Source organism: Mustelus asterias, chromosome 23, assembly GCF_964213995.1.
Source record: "Mustelus asterias chromosome 23, sMusAst1.hap1.1, whole genome shotgun sequence".
Classification (NCBI taxonomy): domain Eukaryota; kingdom Metazoa; phylum Chordata; class Chondrichthyes; order Carcharhiniformes; family Triakidae; genus Mustelus; species Mustelus asterias.
This window is the reverse complement of record NC_135823.1, coordinates 41,036,879-41,047,795: the sequence shown is the minus strand read 5'-3', so window position 1 is coordinate 41,047,795 and position 10,917 is coordinate 41,036,879.

Sequence of the window (10,917 nt, the reverse complement as noted above, 5' to 3'; positions counted from 1 at the left end):
TTCATGTCAACCTTCCCCACCCCCCCTGTGTTTTTTTTGGTGTGGAAAAGTTCCCTCTGGCTATCGGCTGATGTAGGAGCGGTTCAGCCCATTTGCATTATTCATACGGGAAAAAGCTAGATAGCGTTACACTAAGGCAGTGGAACCAACATTAAGACTCCTTCAACACACCGAGAGAGCAAGCCGCGCCAGCCAAAACATGTGAGGGGCTGATTTTACATTGGAGAGGTGGGGGAAACAAACAGGTGCCGATTTTAAATGGGGAACTCCGGAAAGAGGCAGCGGGGTGACCTGTGCAGGTCTCGCCGGTTGAGTTAAAGGGGACAAGATGCGTGTCTATTCTCCGGCAGACAGCCGAGTGTAAGGGACTGGCTACAAATACAACTGTTGCTGCAACTTCTGTTCCAAGCTGAATGATGCAAAAGGCAGATTTATTTCGGCGGAGGGAGAATCGAGGCGAGGCCAGAGATGTGCCACTGGATATAAATGTGCGTTGAGAATCCTTCTGCTTTCTGACCTACCTGGATCCACATTCCTGGGTGCTGTGAAGAATTACTGCAATGAGGGGACATAGAATTTATGGTTTAATGTAAAAGGTTACTCAGATCTGGCGATCCATCCTGGTGTTAATTCCTGGTCTGTTTCAATAATTTGATACACTTTGAACCCTGGCATTTAATCGCAGGCAGCCTCTGGCTATTTATTGATGAAGGTTTTGCTGTGGGAGACTTGGCATCATTTCCAAGGTGAGTGAGATGGGATGCATGAATTGATTCGTGGGGCAGTTCAGTGGAAGATTGAAACATTGCTGATCTTGCCACTTAGTATGACTCTTAACAGAGGTCACAATGCCAGGCAAGAAAGGCGATTCTAAACCCGCAGTAAAGAAAGGGGGCAAGGGAGAGAAAGAGGAGCCACAGAAAAGCAAGAGTGCGGACAAGAAGAATCCAGGGAAAGAGAAATCAGGAGACAAAGCCGACCCCAAGAAAGGGAAGGACAACAAAAAAGGAGGAAAAGGTAAAGAGGACCTTAAAAAGGGTAAAGATGCTAAAAAAGCGAAGAAGGCTATAACTAGTGATGAGTCGGAAGAGGTGTCAGAAGTGGAGAAAAGTGCTGATGAAATAGAAGACAGCGAAGAATTGAGTGATATCAATGAAGAAGAAACTGAGGTCGATAGTGATTTGCCAACACCAAGGGGGAAAAAGCTCGCAGCTTTGAAAGGTGCTTCTAAGGCAGTGGGAGGTATAAAACGTGATGGTCGCAAAGGGGAGAAAGTACAGTCCGAGACGGAAGAGACAGAAGACAATGAAAATGAGGATGAAGAGGAAGAAGAAGAGGAGGAAGTGAAGCCTGGTAGACAATTTAAATTGAAAGGAGCCTCCAAAGCTGTGGCAGGCTTTGGCAAAAAAGAGAAGAAGCCAGCCAAGAAAGATCTTCACCTGAAGGGGACTTCGAAAGTTGTGATGGGGCTGGCAGGAGATGCAAAAGCAAAGAAGATGAAGAAAAAAGATAATGCAAAGACTCACTTAAAGGTGGCTTCGAAAGCTATGGGCTTGAAGGCATTCCAAGGCAAGACAGAAACAGCTGTCCAGAAGAAATCTGTGAAAGGAATGAAAAATGCCTCCAAGCTCTTCATGGGATTTGGTAAACCCAAACTCAAACCAAAAAGTTTGAACAAACGTAATTTAAAGAATACCTCAAAGATGTTTATGGGCTTTGGAAAGAACAATCTTCCAGCTGCAAAAGCCAAGAAGCAGTCCACCGGAGTCCTGAAGAATACTTCAAAGCTCATGCTGGGGTTTAAGTCGAGCATCAAGAAGAAGCAGGCTGAAGCAGCCCCCGGAGGTCCAAGAAAGGCATCATTCCTGTTGATCCGGTTGGGAGATAAAGCTGGAACAACGGAGAAACCGGAAAAGGCAGCCGGTAAGAAAGGGTTGGGGAAGCTGTTTGGTAAAGCCAAATTTGGTTTTCATACCAAGAAGAAGAACACCGATGCCAAATTTAAACCCAGCGCTCAGCTCCTCGGTCGGCTGGCCACTGCTTCCAACTGGCTCACCAGGAAGTTTCTGTCCAGAAAGGCTAACTATGGAATGCAAGTGAGAGGTTCAGCCAAAGGAGTTGGATCAACAGCTTGGTTCTCTAAAATCGGAGCCCAAAAGTTACCATTCCCACCCGGAGATGAAATCCTCGTGCACAGAGCAAACTTGATGAGAAACCCCAGGGGACCGCATGCGTGGAGCCCTGAGCAATATGGTTACAGTGAGCTATATGACGGCGGAGGAAGGAGCTACCAAAGGATGCCACCCCGTCACTCATGGAACCAAGGATCATTTCCCTCCCCTGGATCGTTCCAACAGTATGACTATTATGATGACGAAATGGAATACTATGATACACCAACTGAGCAGTATGACCAATACTATGATGAAGAAGAGGAATACTATGATACATATACATATACTGGCTATGGCTATCCTGAAGGGTATGGGTATCATGAAGATGAAATGGAATATTATAACTATCACAATGTACCAACAGAGGAACAGTATGATTATTATGAAGATGGAGCAGAATACTATGATTCACCCTATGGATATCTGGCACCAGAGCAATATGACCCTTATGACAATGAAGTCGATTATTATCATTTGCCGTATGAACAGTATGATCCATATGAAAATGAAATGGAATATGATATACCTACATCACCAGACCAATATATGTATTATGATGATGGATTGGATTACTACGAATCCCCTTATGCACACCCAGGAGAGATTGGTCCTTATTCAGATGACCCATATTCATCGCAGCATTTTGGATATGGGTTCAATTATAGCGAGGATGAGGGGTCACCGTATCTTGAGTCATCTTATAATCAGTTTGGCTACCCAATGAGTGATATTGAAGAGCAGGAAGAAATGGACAGCGAGTCTGATTTTCAAGGGTATATCTCTCCATGGGTTAGTCAGCAAAACACAGAAATGAGCTACCAGTTACCAGCTCCGCCATTTTCTTTGCCTAGACAGTACAAACTTTTTCCTAGGCCCCAAGTTAAACTATTTGGGCGTGAAAAACTTGAAGTCCCAAGGCTGCCCTCTCCATATTCAAGGTCAACAAATTTTGATTGTCAGCTGGAGGAGGATGGATTACAGGACCATTCTTTCGCTTGGCGTGAGGAATCAAGCTCAGCTTCATCAAGTCCATTCCTGCAGCAATATGGCCACCATGCCCCCTCGTCCCCACGATCACCCAGCAGACAATTTGGCCGCCCCACAGAACACCAAATCAGAACTTTCTCAGGAGCGACGTCAAGGCGTCCTAGAAGCCCAATACCTATGGAACCCCAAAATCAACCACCTAGAATGCAATACCACAGCCCCCCACTTTCACCCCAACCATCAATAAGGCGACTTGACAGCCCCGTGGCAAGACAACGAGCAAGGCCACTATCACCGCAGTTACCTGGTGAACAAAGGAGTTATCGATTGTCTCCACAACCGTCTATTAGACAGTTTGGCAGTCCCACTGGTAAGCGTAGTCCAAAGTTATCACAAGAACCATATGGTCTTCAAGCGCCTGAAACCCAAAGATCCCCAGCCCTTAACAGCCATCCAAAACGAAGCTCGCCGCAACCACTAAGACGTGCTAGTTTATTTTTACCTCCCCAGCCATCGCCGAGCAGTCGGGTGAGATGGGAAAAGCAAAGATCATCCTCACCACAGCCAACTCATCGGCACTTTGAGTCTCCACCATCTCCACAGCCTTCAGCTCGACATTTAGGCAGATCTCCCCAGTTGCCCAATAGGATGTTTGGCCAAAAGAAAGCACCAGCAGCATTGGCCCCAAACACAGTTTATCCTCACTTGTTTAAACGCTTTGCAGCCCCTTCTCCTGTAGAATTCCCAAACCATCCTTCTCCAAAATCTTCACTAAGACAAAATAGCCCATTGCCACCCTCTCAACCACCCTTACAAAAAATCGGCAGCTCGATGAAAAGAGATTCACAAAGACCATCTTCACCACCTTCGTCATTAAGACAACGTAGTCCACCTCTGCCACATTCGCCATTCAGGATGTTTGGTCGGAAAGCACCAACTTCTGAAAGACCAAAGCCAATCTCCCCAAAACCATTTAAACACTTTGGTCAACCTCCTCACAGTGCACCCCAGAGGCCTCCTTCACCTCAATCATCATTAAGGCAGCATGGACAGCCTTTGTCACAGTCACCTTTAAAAATTGTGCCTGGTGAAGAATCCAGAAAACCACCTTCACCACAGGCATCAATAAAGCAAAGGTCACCTTCTCCAAGGCGAGCTCTGGGGATGTTTGGCAACAAGGCACCAGAGGCAAAAGTCCCCAAACCATCATCTGGCAATCCATTTCTACGACGGATTGGTCTGCCTAAGAATGAGCCCCAAAGACCCACCTCACCGAGAGCATCAATTCGAAGACCCTCCTCACCGAGAGCATCGATTCGAAGACCCTCCTCACCAAGACCATCACAAAGCATAAGAGAAAGCCAAAATACACTGCTCCGTAAACAATCCGTTGCCCAACAAAGTCTTACACAAAGTGGGAATCCATCTCTTGACATATCAAAGTTAAAGCATTTTGGTCCTAAAAGAATACCATCAGAATTTCCCAAACCAGCTTCTGGAAATCCTTTTTTAAAACGGTTTGGTCATCCTGCAGTAAATTATCAACCCGGACCAAATTCTTCACAACAATCAGTGAGGCAGCATGGACCTCCCTTGGATATAGTGGAAACTCAAAGACCATCATCCCCTCAAGCATCACTAAAACAAGCACATAATCGTGTCAATGTTAGAGCATCCCAGGAGATTCCTCCTCAACAGGCATCAAAGCCTTTTCTTCGAAGTCCTTTTATGAAGCGTGGTGGCCTCCCCATGGGTCCAAGGTCAGTAGTAAGTCCTTCTTCAGATGCAAAGGAACCCCTGATAAAGCCTTCACAGCCACGCCTTACAAACCCATATTTAAAAGGTTTTCGTCACCCTATGGTTAGAGAATCCCAAACATTACCTTCTCCAAGACAATCCATCAAGCAGCACATGGAAGCAAATCCACACTGCCGATCACTTTCCCCAAAATCATCACTTAAAAAGCAAGGGCAGTTAGTGAGTGTCAAAGGGTTCCAAAGACCACCCTACCAGCAACCTGCTTTCGGGCAGAATGGACCACCAGGGGAACAGATGAGCTCTCCATTGACACCTTCTCCAAAACCAAAATTCAAAATGTTTGGCCGCAAACCTCCGCAAGCTGACAGCACAAAGTCAAATTCTGGAAAATCATTCTTAAAGCATTTTAGACAACCTAAGAGCAGTGAGCCCCAACACCCTCCTTCACCTCGATCATCAGTAAGGCAGAGAAGTCCATCTGGATCTCAAAGACCACCTTCGCCACAGCCATCAATGAGATCGGGGAGAATGCCAATGAGCGTAAGAGGATCCCCAAATCCACCCTCCCCGCAACCTTCGATGAAACAAGCTGGGGCACTCATGGGCCCTTTGCGTTCACCTTCAGCAAGTCCACAGATGAAATTACTTGGCCGTAAGAATACCGAAGGACAAATTCAAAGGACACCTTCACCAAAACCATTATTTAAACGTTTTGGCCACAAGACAGAACAGGCACCTGTCCTACAACATTCTCAAGGTGAAGTCAGCAAAACTATGGGACAGCGAAGTCCACAGTCTCAAAGGAGACCTTTTAATGTGCAGAGTTATCCGTCGGCTGAAATGCAATCATCTAATCAATCTCCTGAGTTAGAGTTCCAGAGACCTGTCTCACCAAAGATGTCTGGGAAACATTCGAAACCAATGGAACAACCTGACGATGAAGAAAGTGCAATGGGAAGGTATGCGGTCGTACTGCCTCGTGTTCACTCAGTACGTTATCGAACCTCACCTCCTCCACGTCACCATCACTCAAAATACCATTGGTCTCAAAGTGATTCAGGGAGGATGGCTGGCTCTTACTCAGCAAGAAAGGGGTTTCAACATCCACCAGTGCAAAACGTTACAAAACTCTCAGTCTACAGGCAGGAGAATACAACAGGCCCTCTAGTGCCAGGCCCTGTTCCGAAGGAAATGCATTCGCAAGAATGGGAAGAGGATTATGATAATGGAAAAGGAATGCCTTGGTTTAATAAGGTAAATCCTTTCAATATTGAGTACTTGTGTATTATTGTACAATTCTTATGTTGCACTGTATGAACCAGAGCAGAATTATTAATGCAATGAAGTATTTCATTTGTACTTATGCTCTCAAGTGTAGAAACATAGAATCCCTACAGTGCAGAAGAAGGCCATTTGGCCCATTGAGTCTGCACAAACCCTCCAAGAGAGCATTTTATCCAGGACCACCCCCCCCCCCCCCCCCCCCCACTCTATCCCCACAACATTTACCCCACTAATCCATCTAACCAGCACATCTTGGGACACTAAGGGGCAATTTAGTAAAACGTTTGACAAAGTCCCTCATGGTAGGTTGGTGCAAAAGGTTGGATCTCATGGGATAAAGGGGGAGGTGGCTAGATGGGTGGAGAACTGGCTTGGTCACAGAAGACAGAGAGTGGTAGTGGAAGGGTCTTTTTCCGGCTGGATGCCTGTGACTAGTGGTGTTCCGCAGGGCTCTGTATTGGGACCTCTGCTGTTTGTGATTTATATAAACGATCTGGAAGAAGGTGTAACTGGGGTGATCAGTAAGTTTGCGGACGACACGAAAATGGCTGGACTTGCAGATAGTGAGGAACATTGTCAGAGGCTACAGAAGGATATAGATAGACTCGAAATTTGGGCAAAGAAATGGCAGATGGAGTTCAATCCAGATAAATGTGAAGTGATGCATTTTGGTAGAACTAACGTAGGGGGGAGCTATACAATAAATGGCAGAACCATAAAGGGTGTAGATACGCAGAGGGACCTGGGTGTGCAAGTCCACAGATCCTTGAAGGTGACGTCACAGGTGGAGAAGGTAGTGAATAAGGCATATGGCATGCTTGCCTTTATAGGACAGATGTGGAGATGCCGGCGTTTATAGGACAGGGCATAGAGTATAAAAGTTGGGGTCTGATGTTGCAGTTGTATAGAACGTTGGTTCGGCTGCATTTGGAATACTGCGTCCAGTTCTGGTCGCCACACTACCAGAAGGACGTGGAGGCTTTAGAGAGAGTGCAGAGGAGGTTTACCAGGATGTTGCCTGGTATGGAAGGGCTTAGTTATGAGGAGAGATTGGGTAAACTGGGGTTGTTCTCACTGGAAAGACGGAGGATGAGGGGTGACCTAATAGAGGTGTATAAAATTATGAAAGGCATAGATAGGGTGAACGGTGGGAAACTTTTTCCCAGGTCGGTGGTGACGTTCACGAGGGGTCATAGGTTCAAGGTGAGGGGAGGGAGGTTTAACACAGATATCAGAAGGATGTATTTTACACAGAGGGTGGTGGGGGCCTGGAATACGCTGCCGGGCAAGGTGGTGGAGGCAGACACACTGGGAACGTTTAAGACTTATCCAGGTAGCCACATGAACGGAGTGGGAATGGAGGGATACAAAAGAATGGTCCAGTTGGGACCAGGGAGCGGCGTGAGCTTGGAGGACCGAAGGGCCTGTTCCTGTGCTTTGTTCTTTTGTTCTTTGTTTATCATGGCCAATCCACTCAAACTGCACATCTTTGGATTGTGGGAGGAAACTGGAGCATCCAGTGCAAAGGGTTTTAGGAGTGGTTTTGCACTGTGTGGAGTTTGCACATTCTCCTCGTGTCTGCGTGGGTTTCCTCCGGATGCTCCGGTTTCCTCCCACAGTCCAAAGATGTGCATGTTCGGTTGATTGGCCATGCTAAAATTGCCCCTTAGTGTCCTGAGATGCGTAGGTTAGAGGGATTAATGGGTAAAATATGGAGGGGTATGGGGGTAGGGCCTGGGTGGGATTGTGGTCGGTGCAGACCTGTTGAGCCGAATGGCCTCTTTCTGTGCTGTAGGGTTTCTATGATTCTATGGTTTGTTGAATCCACTTGAATAAAATGGCACTATGAGCTCACCGCATAAAAGTAGTATGCTGCCAATTTAGTAATTTGGATGACTAAATTCATCCTTGGCATCCCAAGGATTAAAGGACAGCTATACTTAATTATCAAGGGAACTTGATTTCAGTTTTCACAGAAGGATAGTTGGAATTGCAAAACACTCAGTGCCCTAGCCAATATTTATCCTTAACTGCATCACTACAAAACCAACTGTCTGATCGTTAACACATTACGATTTGTGGAATCTTGCTGTGCATAAATGGGGTGCCATTTTCTCTACATTATAACAGTGACTGCATTCCAAAAAGATATTTAAAGTGCTTGGGGCACCCTGAGTCCATGGAAGGCAGTTTTACAGCTATTGCTAAGGCTGTTGTAACAGGACCCTCGGAATCACAATATGATTAGACAAAGTCAACATTGTTTGAGTAAAGGAAAATCATGTTTGACAAATCTATTCAAGTTGTTAACTACATAGGGAACCAATTGATGAGTATATTTAGAATTTTAATAAGGTGTGACACAAGAGGTTGTTAGATAAGATAGAGATGATGGAATTGGGGTAATATGACATGGATGGAGGATTGGTTAACAGACAGAAAGCAGAGGATAGGAATTTATGTATCATTTTCAGGGTGGTAGGATGTAACAATGAAATGCCGTAAGGATCAATGCTTGGGTCTCAGTTGTTACAATTTCTATCAATGACTCAGACGAGAGGACCGAGTGGGGTATAGCAAAGATAAATGATAATATCTGATAAATATTTGATAGATTGAGGAATAGAGGGCTATGGGGAAATGGGACAGAAAAGGAGTTGAGGCTGGCATTGATCAGACATGATGGTATTGAATGGCCGGGTAGGCGTGAAGGGCCTGGTGAACCTACTCCTGCTTCTATTTCTTGTGAGTTCTTGTGTGACTGTTACAAAGCTAGATGGGGAAAGTAAGCTGTGAGAAGAATGGATCACCAGTTAAGTGATTGAGGAATAGGTGGTGGTTGGAGTATATTTTGGGGAAGTGTGAAATTATCCACTTTGGTAGGAAGAAAGAAAAAGCAGAATTTTTTTTAAGATGAGAGACTAGTAAATGTTGATGTTCAGAGGGATTTGGGGATCTTTTTACTTAAGTTGCAGAAAGTTACATGTAGATACAGCATACAATTTGGAAAGCAGAGGCAAATGGTATGCTGGCCTATTATTGCAAAAAGGTTTGCCAATATGTCTTTTTTCTTCCTCAGCTGTGGTTTTCTACCCACTGTGGTTGACAGGGCTCTCAACCACATTCGGCCCATCCCCTGGGCCACTGCTCTCACCCCCTTCCCTCCCTCCCTCCCAGAACCAGGATAGGGTCCCCCTTGTCCTCATTTTTCACCCCACCAGAATCCATAGAACCATAGAAAATTACAGCTCAGAAACAGGCCTTTTGGCCCTTCTTGTCTGTGCCGAACCATTTTTTGCCTCGTCCCACTGACCTGCACTTGGACCATATCCCTCCACACCCCTCTCATCCATGAACCCGTCCAAGTTTTTCTTAAATGTTTTCCACTTTATCCGGCAGCTCATTCCACACTCCCACCACTCTCTGCGTGAAGAAGCCCCCCCTAATATTCCCTTTAAACTTTTCTCCTTTCACCCTTAACCCATGCCCTCTGGTTTTTTTCTCCCCTAGCCTCAGTGGGAAAAGCCTGCTTGCATTCACTCTATCTATACCCATCAAAATCTTATACGCCTCTATCAAATCTCCCCTCATTCTTCCATGCTCCAGGGAATAAAGTCCCAACCTATTCAATCTCTCTCTGTAACTCAGCTTCTCAAGTCCCAGCAGCCTCCTTGTGAACCTTCTCTGCACTCTTTCAACCTTATTTACATCCTTCCTGTAACTAGGTGACCAAAACTGTACACAATACTCCAAATTCGGCCTCACCAATGCCTTATATAACCTTACCATAACACTCCAACTTTTATACTCGATACTCCGATTTATAAAGGCCAATGTACCCAAGGCACTCTTTATGACCCTATCCACCTGTGATGTCACTTTTAGGGAATTCTGCACCTGTATTCCCAGATCCCTCTGTTCAACTGCACTCTTCAGAGTCCTACCATTTACTCTGTACGTTCTACTTTGGTTTATCCTTCCAAAGTGCAATCCGCATTCAAAGGATTGTCCTCCGCCATTTCTGCCAACTCCAGCATGATGCCATCACTCAACATATCTTCCCCTCACTCCCCCTGTCAGCATTCCACAGGAACCATTCTCTCCGGGACACCCTGGTCCACTCCTCCGTCACACCCAACACTGCACCACCCTGCCCATGGCACCTTCCCATACAATCATAGAAAGTGCAACACCTGCCCCTTTTACCGCTTCCCTGCTCACCATCCCCGGTCCTAAACACCGCTTTCAGGTAAAGCAGCCCTTCACGTGCATCTCCTTCAATCTGGTCTATTGCAATCACTGCTCCTCCCCACCACTTTCAGGGCAACTGCCACATTCCTCTAGGCAGTCCCTTAACAGTCTGTGCCTCCATTCTGCCATCCACACATTCTGATCACTTAATGGACACTTTTAGCACCTTTCTCGGCCTTCTTCATTATCATTTACATTCCCTTTGTCCAATTGCAGCCCCCTCACCCCCACCCTCATAATATCGCCCTAATGAAGGGTCATCCAGACTCAAAACGTTGGCTCTATTCTCTCTCCACAGATGCTGTCAGACCTGCTGAGATTTGCCAGCATTTTCTGTTTTTGTTTGAGTAGAAGGTCTGGCTGCAATTATATAGGCCGTTGGTGAGATCAGACCTAAATACAATGTGCAGGTTTGTCCCCCTTAACTAAGGAAAGAGACATTTGTCTTAGAGGGAGAGCACCA